We start from the raw sequence: 27,664 nt of genomic DNA, 5'->3' as shown, positions 1-27,664 counted from the left end.
GGTACACACGGAAGAAACAAACATCAGTACTGAGTGTCCATGACATATTCACATTTGCTTTAGTGTCTTTCACAAGCAATGGTCAAAAATTGTTTCGTTTCGAAGACATTAACCGTGTAGCCAATATCGAACGTGAATTCCTTTTGCATCGGTTACAACGCTGTAGCTGAAAAGGTGGTGAGTAGTTTCTGCTGGATTCTCGGACGAATCAATCTGGGATGGAAATAACGCTTTAGTTCGTACCAAGGATGATACAGAGACCTACATACATCGAGGTGAAAAAGTCATGGGATGGCGACAGGCACATATACAGAAGCGGTAGTATCACATACACAAGGTACAGAAGGGCAGTGCATTGGCGGATTTGTCATTTATACTCAGATGATTCATGCCAAAAGGTTTCCGACGAGACAATTTCTGCACGACGGGAAATGTCCACAGCTCGTGGTCTAGTGGCTAGCGTTGCTGCCTCTGGATCACAGGGTCCCAGGTTCGATTCCCGACCGGGTTGGGATTTTCTCGCCAGGGGACTGGGTGTGTTATCATCATCGCTACGGGAAATGGTAGTGAGAGCTAGACGCATGGGGCATTCCATTTCGGAAGTCGTTAGGGATTCAGTAATCCGAGGTCCACAGTGTCAAGAGTCTGCCGAGAATACCAAATTTAAGAAGGCATTATTTCTCACCATGGAAAACGCAGTAGCCGATGGCCTTCACTTAACGACTGAGAGCAGCGGCGTTTACGTAGACTTGTCAGTGTTAATAAACAACAAACACTGGGTGAAATAGCCGCAGAAATCAAAAGTGGGACGTACGACGAACAAGATTGCAGCAAAATTTCGGGTTAATGGGCTATGCCAGCAGACGATCGACGCGGGTGCCTTTGCTGACATCACTGCATCGCCTGCAACATCTCTCCTGGGCTCGTGACGATGTCGGTTGTACCCTAGACGACTGGTCAGATGAGTCCAGATTCCAATTGGTACGAACTGATCTTACGCTTAGAATGTGGCACAGACCTCACGAAGCCACGGACCCAAGTTGTCAACACAATCGCTGTGCAAGCCGGTGGTGGCTCTATAATGGTGGGGGTCGTGTTTACATGGAATGGACTGGTTCAGTGAACCGATCATTGACCGGATATATTTATGGTCGGCTACTTGGAGAAAATTAGCAGTGAAACAACGATGGAATTTTTATAGATAATAATGCGCCATGTCAACAGGCTACAATTTTTCTCGACTCATTTGAAGAACATTCTGGACAATTCGAGCGAATGATTTGGCCACCCATCGAACATTTATGGGACATAATTGAGGGGTCAGTTCGTGCACAAAATCCTGCACCGGCAAAGCTTTCGCAATTATGACTGCTACAAAGGCAGAATGGCTGAATATTTCTACAGGGGATTTCCAACGACTTGTTGAGTCCATGCCACGCCGAGCTATTGCAGTACGCCGGGCAAAAGGAAGTCCGACACGATATCAGGACGTAATCCAGGACTTTCGTCACCTCAGTGTATACAGGGCGAGTCACTAATTATTGCCACTAAGAATAACAGAATAACACCGAAAGTATGATAGGAGCTGAAAAGTTTGTTGCACAAAAGTTGCACGGGCAACGGGGGCCATAATATGACATTGGTTTTTTGTTGCTAGGTAGGATCGCTTCAGTTTTTTTTATTTTTTTAATTTTTAATGGGATGCTATAGTTTGGTACTTATTTTCTGATAGCGGCTATCGAGATAATCCAATAACGTGTAACAGTAAGGTCTTTGAAGGTCAACGAAGGTCACAAAGGTGGCATCAACGTCCATTTACAGAAGGTGGTTGGCTCTGAGCACTATGGGACTCAACTGCTGAGGTCATTAGTACCCTAGAACTTAGAACTAGTTAAACCTAACTAACCTAAGGACATCACAAACATCCATGCCCGAGGCAGGATTCGAACCTGCGACCGTAGCGGTCTTGCGGTTCCAGACTGCAGCGCCTTTAACCGCACGGCCACACCGGCCGGCTACAGAAGGTGTTCGAAGTGATGACCATTGGTATCAGTGCAGTGCTGCAATCTCCTTATCATAGATTGAGTGGTATTCCTTACCACATCGGCACTTATCGAAGCACATGCTCTGCCAATTCTCTCTTGCATATCTTCAGGTGTAGTTTGAACATCTTTATGAACAATGTCTTTTACGAATACCCACAATAAAAAAATCCAGACGCGTGAAGGCTGGCGAACGAGCCGGCCACGACACATCTCTTCCGCATCCAAGCCCACGATTTGGGAATTGTCTCTTTAACTCAATTCTAGTCTTCAGCGAAAAATGTGCCGGGCACCCGAATCTGAATCTGAAGTTGAGTCCATCGGTGATACCACATTCTGTTCCTTGTTGCTAAAGCTATTTCCTTCAATAACAGACCTAATGTTTCTTGCAGGAATGTGGTGTACTTCCTACCATTAAGATTTCCGTCGATGAAATAGGGACCTACACTTCTGTCCTCCAGAATTAAACACCATTCACCGACCAAGGTTTTTTGCTGTGCGACTTGCCACAGCCAACATGGATTTTCAGTTGCTCAATAATGCATGTTATGCAAATTAACATTTCCATGGTTCGTGAATGTAGCCTTGTCGGTAAATAAAATCAATAAATGTCATTCCTCTGAATCTGAAGTTGAGTCCATCGGCAGAATTCAATGCGACGCATACATTCCGTACCAGTTAATTCTTTGTGGAGACTGATTTGGTAAAGGATGATATTTATGGCGATGCAGAACACGAACAACACTACTCTGGCTCATGCCAGATTCCCTTGCGATTTGACGCGAACTAACACAAGGATCTCTAACCACAGTGACAAGAGTACCAATTTCCGTTTCTTCGGTAGTAACTTTCCTTTGCCAGATATGTTTCCGATGCGTTAAAAATCCACTTGTTCTCAATTTATCATACACATATTTAAATGTACGACTTGTAGGTTGAGTACGTTGAGGATATCTTTCAGCGCATATGTCTCTAGCTCTCACTGAATTTCGTTGGAATTCTCCGTAAATGAGAAGCACATCGACTTGTTCTTCGAAGGAATACATCATTCACATTCGCTTGACTCGACGATACTAGCCTTATCGTTCCTGTTAGTGTTGTATTGAAAAACCGAAGAATGGTTTTTACATGCCAATGGGACGTATTCGGTGAATATTTACTATTTGCGCGATATGCGAGAGAGAATGGTCAGAGCATGTACTTCGATAAATGCGGAAGTGATAGGGAATACCACTCAATCCATGATAAGAAGACTGCAGCACTGCACTGGTGCCAATAGTCATCATTTCGAACACTTACTGTAATGGACGTTCGGATGGTCCCGGTAGGCCACTCGTGGCCTGAAGACGGAGTCTTGTATTATAATATAGCTTCAAGTTTTTATGCCATTAGGCACCGTCAAAAGTAAAACTCCAGCAGCAAGCATGTATTGTCAAACATAAAACTCTTCCTTGGCCATCTCTTGTTGGCCTATTATACTCTCAAAAGGCTCAGTTGTAAAATAAAGGCAGCTAACTGCCTTCACCTACCAAAGCCAGTACTATCTTGCGCCGCATATTACAGCCTCCAAAAATGATACTGCCAATCGTAACATATTTGAACTGTATGTCTAGTCCTAGAATATCTTAAAAATAATACTGCACTTACGTTGCAATGTTTCCATCCACATATGAGGAGAATCCGAAGGAAAGGTACCTAAAAGCACTCTGTGTATAATTCAAGTTTTCACTCAAAAGTAATCACCAAAGGGCCGAGCACAACTACACCACTCTTTCCACGAGCTGAAGGATTGCTTGTTCCCGGAATTCCTGTGGCTGTGACAGGAGCCAGTCCTGCACTGTGTCCTTCAGCTCGTTGTCCAAGTTGAGCAGACAAACACTTGCAAGTTCCAGCGCGGCATGTCTGGGCTGTGGGGCGAATGTTCAAGCTGCTGCCAACTGAACTTAGCCATTATACTTTGTGTGACCTTGGAGACACGTGGACGCGCGTTGGCGTGGAGCACAATCACTCACTTCGTGAGCACTCCTGGCGGTTTGATTTTGTTGGACCTATGTAGGCTACGGAGTGTCTGACATTAAAAGTCACTGTTAATGGTTTTTCTGTGCTCGAGGATTTCGAAGAATATCAGAAAAAGATGGTGAGCGTCACCCTGCCTGATGAGGGTACAGCTTCGAATTTTTTAGGAGGAGGTGACGACGCATGCTTACACTGCATGCTGACCCTAGATGTCTCACTACAGTATCCCAAACTAATGGTTAAGTGGGCCCACAAGTGCTCCTTCGACGCTTCAGTCTCTTCATTTAACATGCTGACACATTTCTCTCCTAACGCGTAGACATCAAATTTGACGGAAACCGCCCTTTAAAAAAAAAAATAAAAAAAATAAAAAAAAAAAATGCAATACACTCATGCTGTCTGTGATGCTACCCAACGAATACTGCTTATTCTTGAGGTGCTTCGGCACCGACGATGAGCCATTCTCTTTATTATTATCCTCTTTAATTCTCATTTTGGCCGGCCGGTGTGGCCGAGCGGCTCTAGGCGCTTCAGTCTGGAACTGCGCGACTGCCACGGTCGCAGGTTCAAAATGTGTGTGATTTAATAAAACGCTTCAGGCAAATGCCTTCATGGTTCCTTTGAAAGGGCACTGCCGACTTCCTTCCCCGTCCTTCCCTAATCCGTTGAGACCGATGACCTCGTAGTTTGGTCTCTCCCCCCAAACAACCCAACCCCTCCCCCACCCCCCAACCCCAAAATGTGTGTGAAATCTTACGGGACTTAACTGCTAAGGTCATCAGTCCCTAAGCTTACACGCTATTTAACCTAAATTATCCTAAGGACAAACACACACACCCATGCCCGAGGGAGGACTCGAACCTCCGCCGGGACCAGCCGCACAGTCCATACTGCACCGCCCTAGTCCGCACGGCTAATCCCGCGCGGCATCGCAGGTTCGAATCCTGCCTCGGGCATGGATGTGTGTGATGTCCTTAGGTTAGTTAGGTTTAAGTAGTTCTCAGTTCTAGGGGACTGTTGACCTCAGACGTTAAGGCCCACAGTGCTCAGAGCCATTTGAACAAATTATCATTTTAAAGTTTCTTCACATTTGCCCCAAATACTTTATTTCACAATCCTGATACTTTACTTAATAAACTCCAAATTTCCCTATCCAGTTCTCCCCCGTGCCAATCTTATGCTTCAGTCATGTCTGGAGATGCTCCAGACAGCGGTTGGATACCACCCTGAATGTCGCCGATCATACGGCCCGACAACCACGAGTGATGGTCTGGGGGCCATTTTATTTCAAGGCAGGATCTCTTTGGTTGTCATCGGCGGCACCTTTACAGCAAAGTGGTACTTCGATGGTATTCTACACCCCCGTTTCTTGCCCTTCACGGCAAGACAACTGACCGTACATATCAGCAAGATAATGCCCGTCCGCACACGGGGTGACTTTCAGCTGCTTGTCTTCGTGCTTGCCAAACCCTAGCTTGGCCACCAAGGTCGCCAAATCCGTCCCCGTTTGAAGCATTATGGTCAAGGCCTTCTAACCTGCTCGGGATTTTGACGATGTAATGCGCCAATTGGACAGAATGTGCCACGGTATCCCTCAGGTGGACATCTATAAACTCTGTCAATCAATCTGAAGCCCAATGACTGCTTGTATACGGCTAGAGGTGGACCAACGAGTTACTGACATGCTCAATTTGTGAAGCTCTTTCTTTTGAACATATCTTAGAATTTTTTTCTGAAATTGTAATCATTTGTTTGTACGTCTCGATTACGTCTACCGATTCCGTCTCATTCGGATAATTCCTTCGTGTTGCGTGTTTCTATTTCTTGTTTTTGTTTTAGAGTGTATCTTGTTTTTAATCAAATTTTACGATGCCTGCCACTCGGTAGCATCGCCAGGAAATAATCGTAGCCGGCCGAAGTGGCCGTGCGGTTAAAGGCGCTGCAGTCTGGAACCGCAAGACCGCTACGGTCGCAGGTTCGAATCCTGCCTCGGGCATGGATGTTTGTGATGTCCTTAGGTTAGTTAGGTTTAACTAGTTCTAAGTTCTAGGGGACTAATGACCTCAGCAGTTGAGTCCCATAGTGCTCAGAGCCAAATAATCGTAGTGTGTTGTAAGCCATAACCGATAAATCTTTTAGGCATACTGAAATCATTTTCAGTTTTATAAGCGCTTCTGTGTGGCACACCCGATCGCTTCTGTTGAGTAATACGAGGTAATGGGTTACATTACTCAAAACGTATTAGCGGCAATATCTATTTTTATATTGCGCATGGTCTTACCTCGGCTATCGGTCAACAATGTGGTCGTCGAAACTCGTTGGGAAACTTAAGATGGAATCTCTATCTTCGCCTGCGTCTATTATTTCCAAGATAACTCTTCTCGTTCTTAACAGTGTTTACCGCGTCTAGGATGGACTCTGCTGTATTCAAATTTGGCAGATTTATTTATATTTAACTTTGAGGTGCCCTTCTTGTCGTCGCAGCCGTCGGTTGCCTGAGAAAAGGAAGTTAAGAGAACGCGTGTGAGAACTCTGTAAACTCAGTTGTGTGTGTGATGGTATTTTAACTGTTTGTGTATCTTGTTTCCTGAGACGGAAAATGGGGAACAGCCCGGCATTTGTCTAAACGAGGACGAGAACCCGCCGAAAAAGCAGATTGAGGCTGGTCAGTGCATCAACCGCCGTCGTTAATCCGCCTCGCGGGTCCGGTCTGTCTCTCGCTCACCTCCCATCTCGCCAGCTGGCGCGATGCAGAATACACTACACGAGCACGTTTTGTTTCTAAAGGAAAGTTATGAAAAAAGCGAGCTGTGTTTCACGACGAGTGGTTTTTCCTGTAACCGCGTGTTTTCTTTGATAGCTACTTTCCCCCACGAACGTCGTAAAGTTAAGAGTTTAAAATATGCCCAAGCATCTAGTGCAGACGACGTTGGATACATAGGTCTGTAATTCCGTGCGTCCGGTGTTTTAATCTTTTTAAAAACGGGAGTGCCCTGTGCTCTTTGCCAGTCAATCCGAATTGTTCGTTGCGGGAAAGATTCTTAACAAATACAGGTTGTGGAAACACGAATTCCGTGAGAGCTTGATGTCTTGTTTGCCTTTGAATTACTTTTCAATAGCGAGAGTGTGAGACATTTATGCCACGTTTCAGCCCACGTTTTACTTCTCATGTTTTATTATACGGTATCTGAAGGCGCACACTGCTGCTAAGTAGGCGAGCAGTCAAGACCGTTAGACCTACCCATCCCACAAAGCTGTATGTGGTCACGAAGCTTGGGAAAGATGGAGCGAATATTTAGAAGCAGTAACTAACCACGGCGTATGGAGAGCCAGCAGTAATTCACCTACTTGGTTTGGAGCCATGCGCATAACTTTGATTATTTATATTTACAGTCTGAATGTTTGCACAGACTTCCAACTATGCTGACGACGTTACACACACTGACGACTTTCGAGTTATGATTTCAGTAACGTTAAATTCGCGCTCAGGGCTTAATTAAAGATTTCATGTAACGTTATAAATCGTTGGCGGACAGAACCGAGCAATGACAAGAGCGCCCTGAGAGGGCAGGCGCGAAACAGATAAGCTAGCTCACAAGTTCGTGACTAGCTTTCATGCTGACATTGTGTAAGTCTCACAAGTTCTAGTATGATGTACTTTAATGTAAACTAAAGTTTAAAATAGCTTCAAGAAATATTTGTAAATTCAGTCTAGAACTAACTGACGCCGACATCACGTTTTTACTGCAAGTTAATGTTTCGTGGTACTCGGTCTGGGAAACATCTGCGTTCGGTTTCGTACTGATGTCAAAATCATGTGGAGATATTTTTGTGAGCCTTCATTGTACTGCCATCAAAATCGTGTTGAGATGTTTTTGTGAACTTCCATGAATATTATAACGTGCGATCTTTTGTACAAAACATTGCTATTAGACTGACAAAGACTCATTTTCCCGAATATGAGACAGAGAGAATCACGCACCCTAACGCCTGAGTTGCCTACAAATAGTCCGCAGCTCGTGGTCGTGCGGTAGCGTTCTCGCTTCCCACGCCCGGGTTTCCGGGTTCGATTCCCAGCGGGGTCAGGGATTTTCTCTGCCTCGTGATGACTGGGTGTTGTGTGATGTCCTTAGGTTAGTTAGGTTTAAGTAGTTTTAAGTTCTAGGGGACTGATGACTATAGATGTTAAGTCCCATAGTGCTCAGAGCCGTTTGAACCATTTTGAGCCTGCAAATAGCAGCCCATTTCTTTCCCTCTGTTGGCTATCGGACTCACCGTAAGAAAAGCAAGCCAGGCAAGACCTGATATTGATCGGAGACCAGGCTAGCAAATTCATAGTGAGGGAAACATGCTATATGTTGTGGTAAACACCAACAACCAAAATTTATGCCGGCCGAAGTGGCCGTGCGGTTAAAGGCGCTGCAGTCTGGAACCGCAAGTCCGCTACGGTCGCAGGTTCGAATCCTGCCTCGGGCATGGATGTTTGTGATGTCCTTAGGTTAGTTAGGTTTACCTAGTTCTAAGTTCTAGGGGACTAATGACCTCAGCAGTTGAGTCCCATAGTGCTCAGAGCCATTTGAACCATTTTGAGCCTGCAAATAGCAGCCCATTTCTTTCCCAAAATCTTTTTGAACCAAAATTTATGGCCCCTAGCCGCATGAGGAAAACACAGCTAGATTATCAGACCACGTTCAAGGAATCTCACTGTCACCACAAGAGAAAACCTTTCGCAAGGTCTATATACAGCAATCGGTGTATCTTGACTCATTGCCCCAGTTCCTTTGGTAATAAAAGACGACCCAACTTGTACATACAAATTGTGTCGCACCAGACTTGCGCTTATCTTCAGATTCAATTGGAAGGATATTCTCCTGTGAAAAATGAAATCGGATTAAAATCGGCGATAGAGTTGCGATCGGTAAACACATAAACTTCTTGCCCCAACTTTCCTTTAGTATATACAAACGAAAGAAAGAGTTAATTTTGAAAGCGAGCACATTTCTTAAAGCCATGAGAAAAAGAGAAGGGCTCAGCCGGGATTTGAACCCGGGACCTCCTGCACCCAAAGCAGGAATCATACCCCTAGACCACTGAGCCCGTTAGATAAGGCATGTGAAAGCATCCCAGTTCCTCGCGCGCGGTTCGTTCTCTGCGTGGTTGTCGAGTCGTGAAGCGGTGCCTGGCCTCCAGCTATACAACTAGCGCACGCACATGCATACATAGTCTCTCACGCTATACGCATGTAACAACTTATTTCTTCACACACTTGAATACCACGTTTACTTTCATCTCATTATCGTATAGCTCGTGCCGGATTTGGGTAGTCAATTGTCTCAGCGGGAGCGCTTATTTATGATATAAAGACGGAGTACAATGCAGTTCAATAACCAGTAACCGCTTTTCGTTACACATATTTTGTAAGATTTTTGCTGACTTAACTGTGAGTTCTTGGTAAAACATTGTAATTATTACGAAAGAAAAAGCTGCATGAAAACACAAAATTCACTGTGAAGAGAAGAGGTTTCTCACCATGAAATTTCCACGTTTTTGGAACCACTAAGAAAGACATCCGTGGCCGTCGATTAGCTTGGAACAAATAGGTGCACCCGTGGGTACAATCATGTTTCCGTAGGCAACAGCAAACTTTTTTCTATGAAGGCACTGGCCGTCTTGTTTCACAATGGGATAAATGTATTAACAGTTATGGTGATTTCTTTCGAAATAATTAATTTTCCACCTGTCTCGTTCTCATCTGACTGCCCTTCATACGTCCACAAACGAAGCCAAAAATTTAAGATACGGCTTACGCCTTCACAGACTACATTACAGCTATTTTAGAACTTCCAAAAAAACCATAAACATGCTGCCTTCCAGTTTATTGCGCAACATTTACTTTCACACAGCGGTAGCCTAAACTCCAAGCAAGAATAGATGAGTGTTGCCTCGTTGACAGATAGTTCACGATAATAGCCAACATCTTGGAAGTACAAAGTATTTAGTCATCTACTATGTCATAGAGGCAATAACCACGAATCCGTTTAATTGCACAAATATTCCCCATAAATGAAGGGGGGTTTTTGAAATCACTTGTCAGCAATGTGGCTGGTGCTACATACGAATAATAATAGAGGTGTATTTAGGCACAGAGTGAAGGAACCTCCGGATGCAGGAAAGAAACAGCCTCCAGCTTAACGAAACATTTATTAGAAATCAGCCATAAATACTCCACAGGTGTCTAAATACTGCACTCGTAATAGAGGGAACAGATACTTTCCAAAATCTTAGTGTATAAAAAAGCATAAGGGCCACAAATAATTGCTACTGAATGATCAAACGGAATTTGCTTTCTCTCAGTTTCAGAATAGATCATGTAAACGTCTCCTCCAACCATCCTATATTGTTCAGGTACCTGATTTGCACGCAGTCCTCTGGGAGTATTAGTGCAGTAGACTTTTGAGTACTAAATAGCACCTTCCCCCCCCCCTTTTTTTTCAATTTGGTTCAGTGATAAACTATGTATTTAACGCGAACCCAAGTTCGATATTACATCACCACTGTCTCCTATTATGCTAAACAGCTCAAGTGACACCTACGCTACAAACCCTGGAGGGCCTTTATGCCGTTTGCTTCATAGATGTGCTGCATTTTCCCAGGATTCTACCAACAAATTTCAGTCTTCCATTGCCTTCCCACCTGCAGATTTCGTGTATACTTACTGCTGTTTAATGTTACTTACTTACTGGCCGGTCGGAGTGGCCGAGCGGTTCTAGGCGCTACAGTCTGGAACCGCGCGACCGCTACGGTCGCAGGTTCGAATCCTGCCTCGGGCATGGATGTGTGTGATGTCCTTAGGTTAGTTAGCTTTAAGTAGTTCTAAGTTCTAGGGGACTGATGACCTTAGATGTTAAGTCCCGCCAGTCGAAGTGGCCGTGCGGTTAAAGGCGCTGCAGTCTGGAACCGCAAGACCGCTACGGTCGCAGGTTCGAATCCTACCTCGGGCATGGATGTTTGTGATGTCCTTAGGTTAGTTAGGTTTAACTAGTTCTAAGTTCTAGGAGACTAATGACCTCAGAAGTTGAGTCCCATAGTGCTCAGAGCTATTTGAACCATTTGTTAAGTCCAGTAGTGCTCAGAGCCATTTATTTAAACACGGTAAGTCACCTAACATTACCACTGGAATCACCTTCCAAACCACAACAAACACTGAATAACCAATTCCACAGACCGAAAGTGAGGAGGGGGGGTGGAGGAATTGGTTAATACAAACCATTGAGAAATGCAGGTAAGTATTATTTTCAACACATACTTATGTCTTTTTAAAAGGAAACCTGTTATTTTTAACACAACTGAAAATAGAAACAAATACCTGATCACTCCGTTTCTTACGATGTAAAATGTTAAGTATATCCGGAGTAATTTGTAAACGTAAAGTTGACGCTTGAAACCTCCGATGTTCAGTCGCATGTTGTAACAAACAAGATTTGTAGGGGTATTTTTACGACGACTACGATGTTTACGAGTTTGGCTGTCTCAGTGTCTGCATGTAGCGCTTGCTGAATTAGTCCTTGTCCTCAGAATAATTGTAGCACATTGTGTTACGGGACGTCTGTGATGGTTTATTGTACACAAGTAAGGACAGAAGTACGCACAGTAGAAACGTGAGAAGGTCGCAAGTACAACAGTGTGTACAGTATTGTAAGAACTGTGAAAATGGTTTATTCTAACTCTGAGAAGGCAGAGATGATACTCATCTATGGCGAGTGTAGACAAAATTCAGCTGCAGCCTGCAGGTTGTATGCAGAAAGGTACCCGGACAGACATCATCCAACGCGTAGCACATTTGAAAACATCTCAAACAATTGTATGCAACAGATATGGTCGTAACACGCAAACAGGTTACTAACAAACCCGTCACAGGAGAAGCAGGAGCAGTTGGTATGTTAGCTGCTGTTGCCGTGAACCCACACACGAGTCACGTGACATCGCTAGAGGCAGTGCAATTAGTCAAAGTAGTGTAACGCGCATACTTCATCGTCACAAATTTCACCCGTATCATGTGTTGCTGCATTAGCAAGTAAATGGAGATGACTTTAACAATCGAGTGAATTTCTGTCAGTGGGCATTGACAGAGAATGCGTTGCAGTTCTACCTGTTTACCGAATAAGCAGATTTCACAAACGATGGTGCAGTGAATTTACGGAACACGCATTACTGGTCCTTGGACAATCTTCGCTTGCTTCGACAGGTAGAGTGACAGCGAATGTAAATGTATGGTGCGGAGTAATTGGCGACCATCTCATTGGTCTTCACTTCATTGAAAGCACACAAACAGCTGCAAAATACATCTAGTTTCTAAAAAATGATCTGCCGACATTGCTAGAAAACGTCCCACAGGAAACGCGTAGACGTGTGTGGTATCAACATGATGGTGCTCTTGCACACTCTGCAATCAACACTAGGCTGACCCTTGACAGAATGTTCGACGGGCGTTTCATAGGACGTGGCGGACGCATAAATTGGCCAGCCCGTTCTCCTGATCTTACACCTTTAGACTTCTTTTTGTGGGGTACGTTAAAGGAAAACGTGTACTGTGATGTGCCTACAACCCCAGGGAACATAAAACACCGTATTGAGGCAGCTTATGGCAACATTACACCAGATGTACTGCGTCGTGTAAGACATTCACTACGCGGTACATTGCAAATGTTTGCAGCAAATGATGGACACCACTTTGAACATGTATTGTCCTGAAATGTCAGGACACACACTTTTACATTCTGTAATAGAAAACAAAATACAAATTTGTAAGTTTAACTATATTCTCATGTCAATACATTTTCTCCTAACAGATCAGTGCCGTACAGTATTCTTCAGAGAAAGAGCCTAATAAAAATGTTAGCATGTGGATGTAAAGTGCTGTTCATATCTCTTCTGTACCTACGTTACATCACTGTTCTTTTTGTATCCCAAATTAATTCGTTTCTCTCCGATACACACGACTGAACTGCTGACGATTTACTCAAGCGTCAACTTTATGTTACAAATTACTGTGGATGTGATTAATATTTTACAATCTAAGAAACAGCATTGATTAAGTATTTGTTTCTATTTTCAGTTGTGCTAAAAATAATAACAGGTTGCCATTTAAAAAAAACTTAAGTATGTGTTGAAAATAATACTTCTCAATGGTTTGTATTAACCAATTCCACCAGCCCCTCTCCTCACTTCCGGTCTGCGTAATTGGTTATTCAGTGTTTGTTGTGGTTTGGGTGGTGCTTCCAGTGGTAATGTTCGGTGACTCACCCTGTATACTGCACGATCTGAATGAATTTCATTTATACCTCCTGGTGCACTTTGAAATTTTTGTTTTCTTCTTTACTGTTATTTTATCCCCCCGCACCCCGTACGCACTTTGAAATACCAATTAATATTTTTGACAGTTGTGGATTCTTTGTTTCCTAATACAACAGAAGGCCCGAATGTGGTCTCTAAGATTTCCTAAAAACGTTCCACATTTTACTGCACTGACGACTACTAACGGACATGTCTTCACACATATGTACTGACTCAGTTTGAATTTGACTAACAGAACACAGAATGTCACACTGGAGGGTGAACGTTCAACAGAAAAGAAAGTAACATCACGGGCGACTGAAGGAGGCGTGTAGAGCGCCCCATAAACGTCAATACTACTGCGCAATATTTGTTGATGTGCAATAATATTGAACGTGTAGGGGTGAGATTCGGAGGTTATCCAATAATATTGAGGACATCAAAAACTTCTGAAATATATTTGCTGCCCGGAAATACTGTGGAGTCTGTGGGCGGTATTGAAAATGCCCTCGACAGTCTCTCGCGTGCTACATAGGCCAAGGAGGTCAGATTAGGTTAGGTTTGTTGTTGTGTGGAAAATGAGTTCAAGTCAAGACGAAAGCGATGCATAAATCAGTGCCGGAATTGTGGGATGTTACGTTAAATGAGTGGAAAAACAGATGTGTTAAAAATAATGAACGTATGATCTGCTGCTCAATAAATATAGGGGTCGCTCACGAGGTAAGATGTATTAAAAAATTTAATAAAAGAAACCTTAAGAATAAAAGTACATTTAGACATTTATCTCTACTTAAACCTAACTAATCTAAGGACATGACACACATCCATGCCCGAGGCAGGATTCGAACCTGCGACCGTAGCAGTCGCGCAGTTCCAGACTGAAGCGCCTAGAACCGCCCGGCCACTCCGGCCGGCTAGGCGCTTCAGTCTAGAACTGCGCGACCGCTACGGTCGCAGGTTCGAATCCTGCCTCGGGCATGGATGTGTGTCATGTCCTTAGATTAGTTAGCTTTAAATAGTTCTAGGGGACTGATGACCTCAGACGTTAAGTCCCATGGTGCTCAGACCCATTTGAACCATTTTTGAACTTGTTTGCGCCAAAGTGAAATTTCTACGAGAAACAGAAGCTTACTTCTAGGGGGTGATACTTAACTCCTAGCTTTTTCATGTAAGGCTCTCTTCCATGACACTTAGATTTCAGAACAATCTAAAACACAATTTGAACCGCGTACATTAGTTCGACAAATTTCCTTGAAATAATTAAAAGATTAAATAATAAACCCAAGAAAATATCCCAAGTCGTTCAAAACAACCACTTAATAAACCAGATTTACCATAGAGCGTATGAACAATTTAACAACACCAAATACCCAATTTCATTAAACACTAGGGTAACAACAATCGGCCTTACGGCTCTCAGGAAATGCATATTACAGCATTTGAAAGCCATCAGATTTTAAGTACCAAGCAGCTTGTGGCCTAAACAAATAACAATAAGGCAAAACTTCGACTAGCACCTGTAATGACAAGCCACGACCGTTACACGTGCGGAAAAAGCACTAACCATAAAATGGATCAAACTTACAACAGATCAGTTGCGGTTAACAATAATTGCAACGGGGGAAAACTTTGAGATCCATAAAGCGAGAGTCACAGAGGCGGGCATATTACAGCGCGAGCGATAGCAACCGCTGCTACATCAAGACGTCGTTATTCAATAATTTCAGCTCAACGCATAACATAAGAGAAGACAATTTAGCTGAAGCACACGTGGTGAAAACTTCGATGCAGCCACTAACGGTACACTCGTAACTTATCAGTCTCTGCACAAACAGGTCAACGGCCGACACAGCTGACGGGCCGATCACTGTCTGTGTTGCTCTCTCGCCACGTACCCAGACACTTCCCAACTTCACACGCTCCGGCGTGTTTTTAAGACTCTTCACCAGCGATAACACACGAGAAGCCAAGCGTAATTCATTCCATTTAGCGGGGCGCCAGCAAAGGAAGGTAGAAGAAAAGATGACATTACGCCCCCACAGCTCAAGAATCTCTTTCGATCCAAAACCATCAGTACCGTCATCAGCCACCACCTCCAGTTGGTTCCATCCTGTAATCTTCCAGACATCAAGAAAGACCCACTCATCATTTGGAATGATACCTCTCAGTAAGTGCATTGGCAGCCATATCCCTAAGGGGCTCCATCACGTGCTAAGCATTGGAGCTCCCAGCTACCATTAATCCCATCGTCTGCGAATTCGTGGATCTTGCAGGCTGAGAGGCTTTCTGTGAAACTGGGCAAGCGACTGCATCTGGCTCAAAGCCATGCAAATCTAAACGCTGTCAATTCAACTAAACACGTAGCAACAACAATTACAAACATTTTAAATTGGAAGGATCAAACAGATACTGTAATGTTGTGAGCAAGGCGAACCAAAGACTGCGTTTTATTGGCTGAACACTTAGAAAAAATGGCTCTGAGCACTATGGGACTTAGCTTCTCAGGTCATCAGCCCCCTAGAACTTAGAAATACAGGGCTATTACAAATGATTGAAGCGATTTCATAAATTCACTGTAGCTCCATTCACTGACATATGGTCACGACACACTACAGATACGTAGAAAAACTCATAAAGTTTTGTTCGGCTGAAGCCGCACTTCAGGTTTCTGCCGCCAGAGCGCTCGAGAGCGCAGTGAGACAAAATGGCGACAGGAGCCGAGAAAGCGTATGTCGTGCTTGAAATGCACTCACATCAGTCAGTCATAACAGTGCAACGACACTTCAGAACGAACTTCAACAAAGATCCACCAACTGCTAACTCCATTCGGCGATGGTATGCGCAGTTTAAAGCTTCTGGATGCCTCTGTAAGGGGAAATCAACGGGTCGGCCCGCAGTGAGCGAAGAAATGGTTGAACGCGTGCGGGCAAGTTTCACGCGTAGCCCGCGGAAGTCGACAGATAAAGCAAGCAGGGAGCTAAACGTACCACAGCCGACGGTTTGGAAAATCTTACGGAAAAGGCTAAAGCAGAAGCCTTACCGTTTACAATTGCTACAAGCCCTGACACCCGATGACAAAGTCAAACGCTTTGAATTTTCGCCGCGGTTGCAACAGCTCATGGAAGAGGATGCGTTCAGTGCGAAACTTGTTTTCAGTGATGAAGCAACATTTTTTCTTAATGGTGAAGTGAACAGACACAATGTGCGAATCTGGGCGGTAGAGAATCCTCACGCATTCGTGCAGCAAATTCGCAATTCACCAAAAGTTAACGCGTTTTGTGCAATCTCACGGCTTAAAGTTTACGGCCCCTTTTTCTTCTGCGAAAAAAACGTTACAGGACACGTGTATCTGGACATACTGGGAAATTGGCTCATGCCACAACTGGAGACCGACAGCGCCGACTTCGTCTTTCAACAGGATGGTGCTCCACCGCACTTCCATCATGATGTTCGGCATTTCTTAAACAGGAGATTCGAAAACCGATGGATCGGTCGTGGTGGAGATCATGATCAGCAATTCATGCCATGGCCTCCACGCTCTCCCGACTTAACCCCATGCGATTTCTTTCTGTGGGGCACATATCGAACATTTGTGAATGCCTAAAAAACTTTTTGAGTTTTTGTATGTGTGTGCAAAGCATTGTGAAAATATCTCAAATAATAAAGTTATTGTAGAGACGTGAAATCGCTTCAATCATTTGTAATAACCCTGTACTTAAACCTAACTAACCTAAGGACATCACACACACCCATGCCCGAGGCAGGATTCGAACCTGCGACCGTAGCGGTCGCGCGGTTCCAGACTGTAGCGCCTAGAACCGCTCGGCCACCTCGGCCGGCAACACTTAGAAGATGCAACAAATCCACTAAAGAGACTGCCTAAACTACGCTAGTCCGTTCTCTGCTAGAATAGTACTGTGTAGTATGGGATTCTTACTACACAGGATTGAATGAGGGCATCTAAAAAGTTCAAATACGAGCAGCTCGTTTCTTATAAGCGCGAAATAGGGGTGAGTCTCGTGAATTTGGTACGCGAGTTGGTTGGCAACCATTAAAACAAAGACTTTTTCGTTGCGGTGAGATCTTTTTGCGTAATTTCAATCCCCAACTTTCTCCTCCGAATGCGAAGATATTTTGTCAGCGTCCACCTACATAGGGAGATTTGATCACCGTAATAAAATAACAGAAATGAGAGTTCGCACGGAAAGATTTAAGTGTTTATTTTACCTGCGCGCTGTTAGGCAGAGAAAGGTGGAGAAATAGTGTGAAAGTGGTTCGATGAACCGTCTTCCACGCATTCAAGTTTGAACTGCATAGTAGTCACGTAGCTGTAGAAGAATCATAACCGAGACTTCCCGGAGGTTTTCCTTGGTTGTAAGGCAAATGTAGGAATTGGTAAACCCTTCGTGAATATTCCTCGTTGGGATTCCCCTTCCCTGTATCAGATTGCCTGGTATTTGGCCCCTCTCCACCATCAGGTAGTAAATAGAAAGTATAAAAAAGTCTTCCATAATACGTAACAGCATGAAAATTCAGCATCTGTAGAGATTGCATGCACATTTGCAAAAACTGTGTTCTACATAATATTCTTTGTTTCTTGACAGTGTTGTTTGTTTTACCTTTAAGTTTCAATTTCCTACATCAACTGCTCCTAAAGATCGGAAAAAGCACGAAACATGTAGTACAATAATAAACTAATTATCATCAAGTAGCTGGCGGCAATAACAGATAATTTGTTATTACAATGAATTTTTTGATAGTAACAGATACAAACCTGGCAAGATTAACGTTAAGAAGCCATAACAGTGAACTTTATGAAGGTTCAGTGAAGCTCTCACGGTAATTAGGCCAAAGCACGAAAACAGATATTATGTTCGTGAATGAAAGCCAAATAACTAGGGAAGTGGCATTAGAATTTGAAAATAATGTTATTATGCATCCGTAGAAAGCAAGAGCGTTTTGGTGAGAAAATTACCGTAGTCTACGGTAACGTGCAGCAAAAATATAATAGAACTATATCGAGGAGTGAAGTGCTAAATTGTAAGCAGTGTACAAACCAAATAATGTAGCTATCTTTCAGAAAGCCTCCACAAACAATTGAACATTCAGAATGAATAACAAATTTAATATTTTATTGATTATCAGCAGCTCATTTACATTTTACTTCGTATCAAAGCAACTGACAGTGAGTCAGAACGATCGTGAAACATCGTAAACACAAACGAAAGGAAAAAATAATCGGAAATTGTTGCAGTTGTCCTTAGACTTTTTTTTGGCTCTTTCATAAACAGCGAGGACACGTAGCACTGAATATTTGAAAACACTGAAGCTACTACAGCAGAATATAGCTGTGTGGTTTATGTTTTCTGACTCTAATAATTTACTGCCAATCTGTGAGATGCCGAACTGCTGTGTGTTTCCGTGAAGTACACCACTATGAACCGGCTAGCTCTCGCGGTCCCATGGTGTAATGGTTAGCACTCTGGACTTTGAATCCAGCGATCCGAGTTCAAATCTCGGTGGGACCTAATATTTTTAAATTGTGTTAATTATCGTACTCGGCTCTGTATGTGTCGCGGATGACGATTCGGGTTTTTTTTCTGGATTATGTCAGCAGTTACATGAAACATATTATATTATTCGACTATTGCTCGTATTGCCGCCGCACTGGATTGGCAACTTTATCAGCATGTATGTTGCTGCGCTGTATTGCTCTTGTAAAGAGAGACGAACATTTTCCAATGTAGGAAGTAACGACGATTTTCTCCGTTTCAAGATTTATACGGGCATTCTGCAAACTGACAGCGGCTATGCATCTGACTTAACAATTATTACAACTGTTCTTGACTGACTTTTGACTCTTACTATAATCTGTACAGGGATAGAGCAATTAAATGGCTAATTCTTAAATGGACAGGGGAGTTACAGCGTGTTGTGTTTTTAAGGGGGAGGATGGAGACAGTTTGGTAGTTTTCCCCATGTGACTACTACTTAGGATCATCGATAGTTTTACCTGACACAGATACATTTGAATAATAAAGTAAAATGTGAAATATTGCAATAATAGTAATATGTTTACATCAGTACTTAGTATACTGCTTTAGTGTAACTTCTAAGAAATCGCAAATGTCGGAAAACTTGAGAACTTGTATTATGCACTTAATTTAAGAGCTATGGTAGTAATAAACTCTCATAACTTTATATAACAATGTCGTAACTGACACAATATAAAATCGAATTGTGAACTCACCTTTCTCAGTATTTCATTTAGCTATTTCACTTCGAGTATGAGCACAAGTCTGAAAGTGGCGCTACGTGAGCCTGCAAAAATCGTGAATACTGTTTCTTTCAGTTGCTTCCATCTACGTTCAGAAAGTAAGTCTTTTTTAAATTTTCTTTCCCTTTCTGCTTTCCGTTGCTTAGCTTCGTGTGGTTAGTCGGTTGTACTTGTATTGAACTGGGACCTAGAAACTACGAAGAGACTTCGTCCCCGCCGTAGCCCTCAGTGGTTCACAACCCCACAACAGGCTACAGCAGTCCACTCACCCCACCGCCGCCCCACACCGAACCCAGGGTTATTGTGCTGTTCGGCCCCCAGTGGAGGCCTTCCCCCCCCCCCCCCCCCCCCCCTTCCTCTCCGCGGGAACGAAAGACCAGACGAGTAACCACAAATGTTTGCGTGGTAGAGTAATTATGGTGTACGCGTGCGCGGAGACAGTGTTTGCGTAGTAATCGCCGACATAGTGTAACTGAGGCGGAATAAGGGAAACCAGCCCGCATTCGCCGAGGCAAATGGAAAACCGCTTTTATCCATAGACTAGCTGGCACACCGGACGGCGGATTCGTGCCGGAGACCAGTGCGGTAGACCGCACGGCTAACCGGGCGGGTTCGGTTCTACTTACAAAGTGTGTCGGATTTTTTGTTGACAGGATGATGTGCGCCTTTACCTGTGTAGAATTTTACCGGGCAGGTTGTAAGCCAATCTACGTGGACATGCACTCATTCAAGCAACTGAAAAGCAATCTGTCGTAAAAGTACCTTATAATTCCTAAACGTTCTTGTCATTTTCGAAACATTAGTTTTCATGCTATTTTATTCACTAAAATTCAGCTGTGAAATTTGGAAACTGATGTACAGGGTGTGTGAGACAAGCTGTTCATCTCAAATTTCCTACATAGTTTAAGATACAGTATTTCTGTTTTCGTTCAGATGAGGTTGTGAAAAGCTTCACACGAAATACTGCTGTGTTAATTACAGGTATATCGATATCAACTTCACTTTTACAAATAGAAAGATAGTAATTTTTGTTCTAAACTAAGAAATACGAATTCAAAGTTTCACTTTTCAAAATGCGATTAGCAGTACTGGAGAAATTACAATACTTAGAGCTTAAGAGTTATTGCTTGGAACATGAAACCGATTGCTGTGTTACGCGGAAGCTCGTGATTTCATATCCAATCAGCAACACATCGTCGGATAAGGAGGAAAGAAGATCGTTGCTCTGACGTGATACCAGCATAAAACAGTAACATAAGAAATACAGCTTTCATTCTGCCTGTGTCGTTCACACGTGTAGAAAAAAAAATTATTGGAAGGGCATTGAAATATTACGCATACGGTAAACCTGAAACGAGCAGAGCGAACGAAATGGACGTTCTGGCAGCTGTTGTTCATAATCCAAATGCAGATCATGAACGCGGAAACACACATGACTAAGATTCAAAATCGTTAAGAAGTCTTAAGAATCTATGTAGAATAAAACTATGACTCACGACTGCAGATCTACTACGGCTGTAGCAGCGATAATCACCTTTCCCGTATGCCGTAGCTGAGGTCATAGATATACGCACCACATTTAAAATTTATGGTTGTCTTGCTCTCCCACTTTCTCATTCCTGTTAACAACAACAAAATCGAATGCCTCAACGTATACACGCCTGTTTTCGAAATGAAGAGAAATAAAACTGTTTCACTGCTCATATTACGTGACTTGGCTAATTCTGGAAATTGTGACTGCAGTGCTTCCTTCCAGTCCATCCACCATACCGTTAATGACTCCCTTTCCAGTAACTAAGTGAGGCTATACAAAGGGTCATGTAACCTGTTCCACCTAGTTATCCTTCAACCTGTTACAAACAACAATATTTATAGCAAAATTGAAACTTTACAGTTTTGAACACGACTGTTATTCAGCAACCATATACTAATTTCGACAAAGGATTAAACAACCAACCGGTTGCGCGTAAACGGTAGGTATATTGACCTAGGTTTCAGTACCTACTAGGGGTGTTTTGATCAGAATAAATGTTGCTAAATTCTATAAAATAATACATAGAAAATGAGGTATGACCCAAAACACATTAACAAACATGACAATTTTCATGATGCACAAAACTTACTTACGTAAAATTGCATTACACTGTCAAAAGCAAAACATAACGTTCTAGCCTTTGCCACGTGTGCCCAGCTGGGAGTAACATCAGACTGATCGGCCCAGTAGCTTACATTGCTGCCACGAAAACAATACGAGTTGCGCCGCCAATCAGGCGCGGACAATAACATGTGCCCATTTGAAACATTGTAACAGAAATACTTGAAAAAAGACAGTTAATTTTAAAAACAAAATATAAAATATCTTTTTGAAAATACACAGTAGTCAAACAGATTAAGTACAGGGTGATCAAAAAGTCAGTATAAATTTGAAATTTAACAAACCACGAAATAATGTAGATAGAGAGGTAAAAATTGACACATAGGTCTGGAATGACATGTGGTTTTATTAGAACAAAAAAAAAAAAGTTCACAAAATGTCCGACAGATGGGGCGTGAAAGATCTCTTGCGCGCGTCGTTTGGTGATGATCGCGTGCTCAGCCGCCACTTTCGTCATGCTTGGCCTCCCAGGTCCCCAGACCTCAGTCCGTGCGATTATTGGCTTTGGGGTTACCTGAAGTCGCAAGTGTATCGTGATCGACCGACATCTCTAGGGATGCTGAAAGACAACATCCGACGCCAATGCGTCACCATAACTCCGGACATGCTTTACAGTGCTGTTCACAACATTATTCCTCGACTACAGCTATTGTTGAGGAATGATGGTGGACATATTGAGCATTTCCTGTAAAGAACATCATCTTTGCTTTGTCTTACTTTGTTATGCTAATTACTGCTATTCTGATCAGATGAAGCGCCATCTGTCGGACATTTTTTGAACTTAGATACTTTTTTGGTTCTAATAAAACCCCATGTCATTCCAAGTATGTGCGTCAGTTTGTACCTCTCTATCTACATTATTCCGTGATTTATTCAGTTTTCACATTTATACTGACTTTTTGATCACCCTGTATAAAAGAGTGGTCTGGTAGGCTTTACAGAAATTACTATTACGTAAAAGACAGAATGACGTAGAAAAAATTTTACAAACAGCTGTACAATCTAGATATATTTACATTAATGTAACTTCTGCAGCACATATCTAAGAGATTAGCAGAAAATAATGTTTCGAAACCAGAATCAGGGAAAATTTAGTAAAAATAGAGGAATCAAAATTCCACGAGCAGTGAATTGAAACCACTGAAAAAATTTTTGTTACATAGTTGTAACTGTTCACTGAGGATGAGACCATCGTTCTTAGAAATACGCTTGAAAACCTCTATCTCTTCCAATACATTGGGCCTCTGACCTTCCTTTTGTCTATTTAAAATGGAAATTTCTTCAACGCGATCCGGTTTGTGTCCGGTAGTTAGCAGATGAGTAAATGTGGAATTGTGTACATTAGTGCCTCTTTTTTCCAGCAAATGTTCCTTGTACATGAAACTAGAAGGGCTTCCAGTTTGTCCTATATTATACACGGGATACGTATTGCAAGTGATTTTATACACTCCTGAATTGTGTATCGGAGCAATTGTGGATTCGAGAGTGTGGATGAGATTTTTTTTTTTTTGCAAGTTATTGTTCGTGGAAAAGGCAACTCTGAATTCATATTTTTTAATCAGAAGACGACGAATTTTATACGAAATAGGGCCAGGAAATGGTATCGAGAAAACATTTTTATACTCGTTACTGTCAGGAATAGCACTGCTGCCAAAACTGGCCACTTTAGCGTCAGTTTTAACTTTGAAGATCTTCTCAACTAAGGTGGAATCAAAGCCGTTATTAACTGAAACTAGTTTTTATTGTGATCATTTCTTCATTAAGCTTGTCAGGTGACGAAGGTACAGAGCCTGCACGATGAATGGTTGAATGGAGCTTTCTTATGGGAATGAGGATGCACTGGACTTGCGGGTACAATTTGATCTGTATTAGTGGCTTTACGAAAAATACTGAAAGAAAGCCTGTCGTTGTCAATAGCAATACTGAGGTCCAAGTAATTAAGCTGTAGGTCGGTATTTTCTGACTCACAAGTGAAGCTAATTTTTTCATGAAGACTATTAAAAATTACAAACAAATCTACATCTACATGATTACTCTGCAATTCACGAATGCTGAATTCCCTCCCGGGAACCACTGTATATGATCAAAATGTCATCTACCTACCGAGCATAAGACAAAATATGAAATAGTAATTTCTGTAAAGCCTAAAGGTTGGCCGTATCATACTTAATATGCTTGACTATTGTGTATTTTTAAAAAGACATTAAGCTCTCTCTGTATTTTGTTTTTACAATAACTGTCTTTTTTAAGAATATTTCTGTTATAATGTTTGAAATGGGCGTATGTTACTGTCCGCGCCTGATAGGCGGCGCAACTCGTTTTCGTGGCAGCAGTGTAAGCCACTGGGCCGATCAGTCTGATGTTATTCCCAGCTGGGCACACGTGGCAAAGGCTAGAGCGTAATATTTTACTTTTGACAGGAGCAAAACTGCTCCGAATTCTGGCTATTGCTTTTGAGTAATGTACTTTTGCGTAAGTAACCTTTGTGCCTCATGAAAATTATCATCTTTGTTAATGCGTTTTTAGTCATACCTCATTTCCTATGTATTATTTTATAGTATTTAGCAACATTTATTCTGATGAAGACACCCCTAGTAGGAGTCAAAAACTAGGTAAATGTACCTACCGTTTACGTGCAACAGGTTGGTTGGCTGTTCAATCCTATGTCGAAAAAAAATGAAACTGTTCCACTGTCCTGAATGTAGGTTTGATGGCATCCATTACAAAATATAAGTGCTTGAATTCCACAGAGCGAAATACGGTGACCTGCGATACAAGAATGCTGTGTGAAGAGGCGTGGCTCTGCACTTTGGTACACTTAAGACCAAATAACATGTCCTGCATCCCCTCGACAGATTCCCTTCAGAAAGATGTGCGCTATATTTAATTCAGGTTTTATTCTAAAACTTGTTGCTTTGTAACACGACACAGAGGGATGTTGTAATACAAATAAAAAAAGGCAATACAGATTCATCGGATAGCGCTAGAAAAAAAAGAGTATCATTAAAAAAACACAAAACAAAAATATATCAAATCGCTTCACTATTTCGGCGAGCTTATAAAAAACATGTTTCTGTTTTTCATAAACAACTTGCGCACTTATCAAGAATAGTAGTAAACTCTTGCTTTTGATCATTGTCTGTTGAGTACAATGTAACAACAGTAATTACATATATATTTTTATGTTTGTGCATCTAGATTGTACTTACATCAAAATTAATTGCTTTAGTTGTATATAACCACAGAAATTACGCATTCAAGTAATTTATATTACTTATATGTTTTGTAAGGATATAAAATACACAGTGGTCTAACACCGAACGATGTGCGGTTCTACACTCCTGGAAATGGAAAAAAGAACACATTGACACCGGTGTGTCAGACCCACCATACTTGCTCCGGACACTGCGAGAGGGCTGTACAAGCAATGATCACACGCACGGCACAGAGGACACACCAGGAACCGCGGTGTTGGCCGTCGAATGGCGCTAGCTGCGCAGCATTTGTGCACCGCCGCCGTCATTGTCAGCCAGTTTGCCGCGGCATACGGAGCTCCATCGCAGTCTTTAACACTGGTAGCATGCCGCGACAGCGTGGACGTGAACCGTATGTGCAGTTGACGGACTTTGAGCGAGGGCGTATAGTGGGCATGCGGGAGGCCGGGTGGACCTACCGCCGAATTGCTCAACACGTGGGGCGTGAGGTCTCCACAGTACATCGATGTTGTCGCCAGTGGTCGGCGGAAGGTGCACGTGCCCGTCGACCTGGGACCGGACCGCAGCGATGCACGGATGCACGCCAAGACCGTAGGATCCTACGCAGTGCCGTAGGGGACCGCACCGCCACTTCCCAGCAAATTAGGGACACTGTTGCTCCTGGGGTGTCGGCGAGGACCATTCGCAACCGTCTCCATGAAGCTGGGCTACGGTCCCGCACACCGTTAGGCCGTCTTCCGCTCACGCCCCAACATCGTGCAGCCCGCCTCCAGTGGTGTCGCGACAGGCGTGAATGGAGGGACGAATGGAGACGTGTCGTCTTCAGCGATGAGAGTCGCTTCTGCCTTGGTGCCAATGATGGTCGTATGCGTGTTTGGCGCCGTGCTGGTGAGCGCCACAATCAGGACTGCATACGACCGAGGCACACAGGGCCAACACCTGGCATCATGGTGTGGGGAGCGATCTCCTACACTGGCCGTACACCACTGGTGATCGTCGAGGGGACACTGAATAGTGCACGGTACATCCAAACCGTCATCGAACCCATCGTTCTACCATTCCTAGACCGGCAAGGGAACTTGCTGTTCCAACAGGACAATGCTCGTCCGCATGTATCCCGTGCCACCCAACGTGCTCTAGAAGGTGTAAGTCAACTACCCTGGCCAGCAAGATCTCTGGATCTGTCCCCCATTGAGCATGTTTGGGACTGGATGAAGCGTCGGTTCACGCGGTCTGCACGTCCAGCACGAACGCTGGTCCAACTGAGGCGCCAGGTGGAAATGGCATGGCAAGCCATTCCACAGGACTACATCCAGCATCTCTACGATCGTCTCCATGGGAGAATAGCAGCCTGCATTGCTGCGAAAGGTGGATATACACTGTACTAGTGCCGACATTGTGCATGCTCTGTTGCCTGTGTCTATGTGCCTGTGGTTCTGTCAGTGTGATCATGTGATGTATCTGACCCCAGGAATGTGTCAATAAAGTTTCCCCTTCCTGGGACAATGAATTCACGGTGTTCTTATTTCAATTTCCAGGAGTGTAGTTATGTGCAAACCAAACAAACAAAAACGAAAAAAAGGGAAATCGTCGACTCCCAGTTTCTCTCACACACATTCATTTAGATTTCTTCCCCTACCAGCGCTACCATTTACTACGTTATTTAAGTACTTTACCAAAACTACCGACCCGTAGTACTTGCACAGCGCAACTCTATTTAGCAGCAACCTCCAACAGGCTGGTCCGCCGGCAATAGCACCCGGCCATATCGCGATACTGTCGTGTGGCTGCAGCAATGTTGACAGCAACACTACTCTCACCACACGGCACAGCGCACAGGGACCAGCACGTGTGGGCGATTATCGTTAGTGGACCCTCGAAATATGCAAAAAGGGCACGTGAAATGGTGGCAGTGTGCGAGCATGTTGGAAACCACATGACAATTCAATGCCATTGTCAACATTTTATCTTTCAGACAAAGACAATCGGGGGGAGGGGTGGGGGTGGTACCCTTATGTGGGGGATGTATTAATGGGATGGAAGGGAGGCCGTGACGCGCGCATGTACTGCCTGATAATATCAATCTGTTTGTTTGTTTAATGAAGCTCTCCACCTTCAGCATCACAATGCACCATTCCATCGTTCCTGAATTCCCAGAATTGTTTGAAGAGCTCTTCAAAGACATGAGGGTGCCGACGTGGCCCTCCAGTTCACTTAAACTCGATCCAACTGACTACATCTGCGGCGTCACTGAACGATATATTGTTGTCTTGAGTCAAGCCGTAACCAGTATAAGTGATATTTGGACGGCGGCGGCTGAGCACTGATGGATCACTTTGACTCCAGAATTTGTCATGTCTCGTCGACTCCATTTCATAATCCGTTTCCGCAGTCATCACGCTACTACATGTTTCTCTCTAAATCAGCTAGATGTAAGTGAGAAGGTAGTTAAAAGATAAAGAGATATTGCGTTGCTCCATGAGAATTTTCCAGCTGATAATGATACACCAAACGATGAAAGCAGTGTTCCTGAAACAGAATAGGTTCCTGAAGGATTAAGACCACCCCAACGAAAAATGACAAAACGCCATATAGCAGCCATCAGTAGGAACCCTCTACTTATTCC

At 43.3% G+C, this 27,664-nt stretch overlaps 1 protein-coding gene and 2 non-coding genes across 3 annotated transcripts in view; 2 read left to right on the top strand and 1 right to left on the bottom strand.

The window, feature by feature from the left end:
- LOC126416087 (uncharacterized) overlaps positions 1 to 27,664 on the top strand; it is a 691,436-nt gene that overhangs the window by 578,115 nt on the left and 85,657 nt on the right. The window lies entirely within an intron of this gene.
- Trnap-ugg (transfer RNA proline (anticodon UGG)) lies at positions 9,084 to 9,155 on the bottom strand. Its single transcript has one exon. It is a non-coding gene; the product is annotated as a tRNA-Pro (tRNA).
- On the top strand, positions 18,848 to 18,919 carry Trnaq-uug (transfer RNA glutamine (anticodon UUG)). Its single transcript has one exon. It is a non-coding gene; the product is annotated as a tRNA-Gln (tRNA).

The sequence above is a fragment of the Schistocerca serialis genome, chromosome 1, assembly GCF_023864345.2.
Source record: "Schistocerca serialis cubense isolate TAMUIC-IGC-003099 chromosome 1, iqSchSeri2.2, whole genome shotgun sequence".
Taxonomy (NCBI): Eukaryota; Metazoa; Arthropoda; class Insecta; order Orthoptera; family Acrididae; genus Schistocerca; species Schistocerca serialis.
Note: the sequence above shows the minus strand (reverse complement) of the source record. Positions and strands in the feature narration are given on the sequence as shown.